At 40.1% G+C, this 6,000-nt stretch overlaps 1 non-coding gene across 1 annotated transcript; it reads right to left on the bottom strand.

Moving 5' to 3' along the window:
• Window positions 1–231: 231 nt before the first annotated feature.
• LOC121211583 (small nucleolar RNA R71) lies at window positions 232–338 on the bottom strand. The gene has a single exon (XR_005906804.1). It is a non-coding gene; the product is annotated as a small nucleolar RNA R71 (small nucleolar RNA).
• Between the last annotated feature and the right edge of the window lie 5,662 nt (window positions 339–6,000).

The raw sequence follows: 6,000 nt of genomic DNA, 5'->3' as shown, positions 1-6,000 counted from the left end.
GGTTTGCAGGATGAGGATCCCAACATTCACTTGACGAATTTTCTGGAGTTTTACGACACTTTCAAAATTAATGGCATTTCTGATGATGCCATTCGCCTTCGGTTATTCCCTTTTCCACTGAGAAACAAAGCTAAACAGTGGCTGAACTCGTTACCACGAGGGTCTATCACTACTTGGGAACAAATGACCGAAAAATTTTTACTAAAATATTTTCCGCCGGCTAAAACGGCTAAGTTACGTAGTGATATCTCTTCTTTTGTGCAGATGGACTTAGAAACACTTTATGATGCATGGGAAAGATACAAGGATCTATTGCGAAGGTGCCCTTACCATGGGTTACCTCTATGGCTGCAAGTTCAAACGTTCTACAATGGTGTGAATCCCTCGACAAGACAGATGATTGATGCAGCTACTGGAGGAACCATCAGAAACAAAACACCTGAAGAAGCTTATGAATTTATTGAAGAAATGTCACTGAATAACTATTAGTGGCAAGTCATGAGGACTAAGCCAACAAAAACAGTAGGTGTTTATAACGTCGACTCAGTTACTATGCTGTCAAATCAGGTAGAACTTCTCAATAAAAAGATTGATGATTTACTTGGTTCTACGCAGGTACATCCAGTAATAAGGTGTGACTCAAGTGGAGGAGGTGTGCATACAGAATATCAATCCTTCAATCCTACAATCGAAGAGGAACAAGTCAACTATATGGGTAACAATAACTTTAGATCTCAAAATAACCCATATAGTAATACTTATAATGCAGGTTGGAGGAACCACCCAATTTCTCCTGGGGTGGTCAAGGGAATCAAAAGCCACAAAATCCTCAGGGTTTTCAATAGCCACCTTATCAACAAGAGAAGAAACTGAACCTTGAGGATATGCTCTCTAAATTCATCTCGGTGTCAGAAACTCGTTTCCAAAATATCGAGACAACAGTTAAAAATCAACAAGCATCGATCCAAGGACTCAAAACTTAGATAGGCCAGCTATCCAAACTAATCTCCGAACAACCACAAGGTAGCTTACCAAGTAATACTGAACCTAAGCCAAGGGAACACCTCAACGCAATTAGTACTCAAGATAAGAAAGGATTCATTGCGCCTGAGCTAAAATTGATGCAAGAAATGGTGGTGAGCAAAGGTAAAAGTAAGGTAAGTCATAACAAAATAGTGAATGAAGAATATAAACCTCGTGTCCCATACCCTAACGCGACAAGGAAAGACCGCTCAGACGAAAAATTCAATAAATTCCTTAAACTTTTTAAAAAATTACATATTAACTTACCGTTTATTGAAGCTCTGTCGCAGATGCTGAACGCAATGAAATTTTTAAAGGAGCTTTTAGCAAATAAGCGAAAGTTGGACAAGGCGTCGCATGTGGAGCTAAACGCAGTTTGCTCGGCCTTTCTCCAAAATAAACTACCCAACCAACTAAAAGATCCAAGAAGCTTTACTATTCCTTGCTTAATTGGTAGTTTAGATATTAATTATGCATTGGCTGATATAGGGGCTAGTATCAACGTCATGCCTTACAAAATGTTTAAGCAACTAGGTCTCGGGAAACCCAAACAGACTAAGATGAGTATTCAATTGGCAGATAAAACTATAAGATTCCCTAAAGGTATTATTGAAGATGTGCTAGTTAAAATCGATAAATTTATATTTCCCGTTGACTTTATTATTCTAGACATAGAAGAGGATAGCAACACTCCCTTAATCCTAGGAAGGCCCTTTTTAGCAACTGCTAAAACTATCATTGATGTTGGCACAGGTGAACTCACACTCCGGATGGGAGACGAAACAATCACCCTTCAAGCTCGCAATTGTGGCAACACATAAGGGATTGAAGGTAATTATTTAAACCATCCTACTAAAACTAACAATATGGTGCAACCTACTTTGTAGAAAATGAGTCTGAAGGAAGCACACGAGTCGTTCTCAAGCAATAGTAGAGGACCTATTCATGAAGATCGAAGACTACAAATCGAGGAACTCAATGAATGGTGAACACACAAACCAAGAACACCCGACAAACCGAAACTATGCCAAAACGAGCCCGATACCTCTCCAAATCAACTTAAAGTTGGTGATATGGTCTTATTAGATGCCGCGGATCCCCACATTGTTACTACCACACCAAATGAGGAAATCCCTCTTACGGTACTCAGTATTTTTCCATTCGGTATGGTGGAGGTGAGTCATCCGAAGTTCGACACTTCTAAGGTAAACAACACCCGATTAAAATCCTATTTTGATGAGATTGATAGTAAGAATGAGGAGTATAAACTCCTCAAACCACCATGATTATTCAACGGAGAGGTAAGTCGAGCTTAGACTATAAATAAGTGCTTCTCGGGAGGCAACCTGAGCACTAAAAATAGTAATTTCTTTCAATTTTTGTATTTAACTCCTAACTTACTAATAAAAATCTTAAATACAGGTGTTTCCGCAAAGACACGACCAAGCACACCGACGTGCGTAAGGCCGTGTGAAAACAGGGCAAAAAGTTTCCCCAACACGAGCTATGATTAAACGCCACGGTCGTGCAATATGGCCGTGGTCAAGCCTGCCAAAACAACATGGGCGTGCGACACGCCCGTGTAGAAGACCCGTGGTTGAAACTGAGAAACTAGCACGGGCGTGAGACACGCCCGTGTCTAACACCCGTGGTCGAACCTGTTAAATTAACACGGGCGTGGGGCTTGCATACACGGGCGTGAGAGAAGCGAACGAAGCTAGACACGGTCGTATGAATCTGGCGTGTGTCAAATTTCAGACGGGCTAAAATAGGAAAAACACGAAACACACGGGCTGAAATTGGGGCACACGGGTGTGTCCCATGGCCGTGTGCCTCAAAATCTATAAATAGGCTACACTATTCATTATCTTCCCCACTCAAAAACCCTAACCTTAGCCGCTGTAAGTCCACACGGCCTCCTTTCCACGCCCGTGCATCGCTTCTCACTCTATTTTTGACGCCCAATCTCTCTCCTTTAGCGTTTGTTCACTCTTTTCACCTCTATTCTACTTATTTTTAATGCTTATTCTTAAAATAATTGTTATTTTTATCATACTATGTTCATTTTGTTCATTATTTCCTGCATTATTAGATTATTTATCATGCATTTTATGTTAATGTAGGCTGTTTGTCATTCACATGGCATTATTATGCTCATCCTCATGCCCTTACAATGTCACGAAATTATGCTATCAAAAAGAATTTTGTTCGTTGATTTTGGTTTATATTTTGGCTGAAATTAGTTGTTTAAATTCATGGCTCTCCAAATTCATGTATTTACTATTATTCTTCTTTATAAGTTATAGGTATACGATGTCGTCTTCACGAGGAAAGAAATCTGTTGTCCCGCTTCAAAGAAAAGGAAGAGAGCGTCATCTTCCTCAGGTTCTACCGCAAAAATTCGTCACCCTTTCCTCCAATTCCCCAACAGGCCCAAAGAAGAACTGTTTAAATACTACGGGCTTGACCTTTAGCAGTAGGCTGATGCATTGACTGTGCTCCTGTCGAACAAGTCTAGTTGGCTGACGCGATCCGGGCTTTTCTTACCACCGACCCTTGGGAGCTGTTCTTCGGGATTATCGAGCAGACATACCTCGAGCTCACGATGGAACTATGCTCAACGTTCCATCTTTAGACCGTAATGACAAGGTACGATGATCCCGGCATGGTTCAATTTCACCTAGGCGGATTAATCCACCAGCTAAGTGTTCCAGAGTTGGGTGCTGCACTAGGCTTATATATGGAGGAGTTTAGGGGGGAATGAACTACATGCTCTTAGTCGCCACATACATTTCTCTCCCTCGAAGTGCTAGTACACTTTGGCCCCTAGCACGACCTCGTACAATCCTAGCCACTCCAAGGCATCAGTTCTCCCACCATCCCTGAGGTACTTACACATTATTTTAGCTCACACGATTACAAGGAGGCGAGAGAGCACTGGCGTCATTAATACCCACGATGTCTACTTCTTATGGTTCATGTTGTAAGGGCACGTCATCGACCTTTGCCTATTTCATCACCCTTGCGATTCAGCACCAGACAGAGCGGCATCAGAAGGGGGTCATCTCCATTGGTCCCTACGTGACTCGACTGGAGTGACACTTCGGGCTTCTCAACACTCCGACCCAAGAGTCATCCCTTACCCTCATTGGCCAGATGTCTCCACAAGGCATCTCGAGCATGCTTAGCATGAGGATGATTGACAGGCGCCGAGGAACCTACCCTCCCCAGTATCGTCTCTCCCAATCTACCGAGGAGGAGGCCTACGAGGACATTCCTGATGATGTCCCCCCACAGCACGAGGACCCATCGACTCAGCCACCACCACCCTCTCGTCCAGTTCATGCAGCGGCTTTATATGCTGACATCTCTGAGTGCCTCACTCGATTCGAGCAGTAGTGTTTTCAATGATTTGACAACATTGATGCTACTTTACAGCAGACTTGTCAGCACCTCCACATCTCATCGCTAGTCCCACCTCGCGAACCATCCAGTGATGAAGATGTTTAGAAATATCTATTTATTGTTTTATGTTTTTAATTTTTATTGAAACTACTTTTTTATTTTTGTTAGATTTTAGAATTTTCTTTTTAATTATTAATTTTGATTATTTCTTTTCGAGTAATTATTCTTCCTCATATCCCCTAAAAAGTTCCTGATTTTATCACAGTTATATAGAGCTTTTAAGCTCATCATTACATAGGGACTAACACTCCACCAGGAAAGGTTCTCTACGACTGTCATATCCTACTCGACCATGACCATAGCTACCACTAGATATAATATTCTATTGGTGCAGGACTTATGGACTAATGAACCTCTAGGACTGCCGGAGTATCCTCCTCCACTCTCGAACCGATTACTCTCCAAAACTCTAGTTCGAGGAATTCATCAAACAGGAAGTTTCACTTCTCTCCCTATCTTATTTATATTTTATAATACCTATCTTTTTACATTGAGGGCAATGTACATCTTAAGTGTGGGGGGAGGCATTCATTTCATTATTAGAAAAATCCCTGAATAATTACCTTGTTCTCTGGAAAAGCTCTCATATCATATTTAGGATAAATTTTAATTGATTTATGATTTTGATCGATATATCTTGAATTAAAACATAGGCATTTATGCATTGGTTGTTTAAACTTTAAGACATTAGAGAATCAAGCATGCTGAGTTGATTTTTAAGAATTTAAAATTATAGGTTGTTTCCCCAAGTCTAGGTATTATTTGGATTGGAATTCACGAGTCTAAACATCAAAAAGCCATAATTTTTGTTAGATTTTTGAGCCTTTTGAGCATCTATTAATTCTTTCATGCTCACTTTTATTATTGCTTTGAGTGCGTCAGTATTGAACTGTTATTCTAGAACTTGCTTGATTATACATGTCGAGACCACACCATTTGATTTGATATGTCAAAATGATTAAGGCACTTAGGATTAACCCACTCATGTCATGAAAAGCCTACCTTCACGATTAACCCCTAGTAAACCCCCTTGAGCCTAACAAGCCATTTCTTGTATTACCCTTAATATTAACCTTTAACCCATTATTGTTGAAATCCCCTAAATTAATCCCTATTTTTGTCGAGATTTGAGTTGAATGGATTGCTTAGCTATGTTTTGTTCTTAATAGTTGGTCTATATTATTTAACTTGTTCTTAAAAAAAAGAAGAAGAAAAAAACTATGTATACATATCTGTAATTTCATATTCTAAGAGGAGCTCTGTTGTACGCAAGTGAAGATTAACTCTCTTTCTAGTTAGGCAATTTTTTCAATTCAATCTCGATTCTAACCCTTTCTTTCAGCTTGTGACCGTACCCCCCTAACCAAGCCTCACTACAACCCTCTAAAGACCTTTTGATTGATGTATCATCTTAAATTATAGTGGTGGAGATTTGATTTTTATGCAAGCCTATGGTAATGACTTTTCATTATTGACTATTGAGTGCTTCATTTATTGTCCTTAAACACCTCG

This window comes from Gossypium hirsutum, chromosome A12, assembly GCF_007990345.1.
Source record: "Gossypium hirsutum isolate 1008001.06 chromosome A12, Gossypium_hirsutum_v2.1, whole genome shotgun sequence".
In the NCBI taxonomy this organism is placed as follows: Eukaryota; Viridiplantae; Streptophyta; class Magnoliopsida; order Malvales; family Malvaceae; genus Gossypium; species Gossypium hirsutum.
Note: the sequence above shows the minus strand (reverse complement) of the source record. Positions and strands in the feature narration are given on the sequence as shown.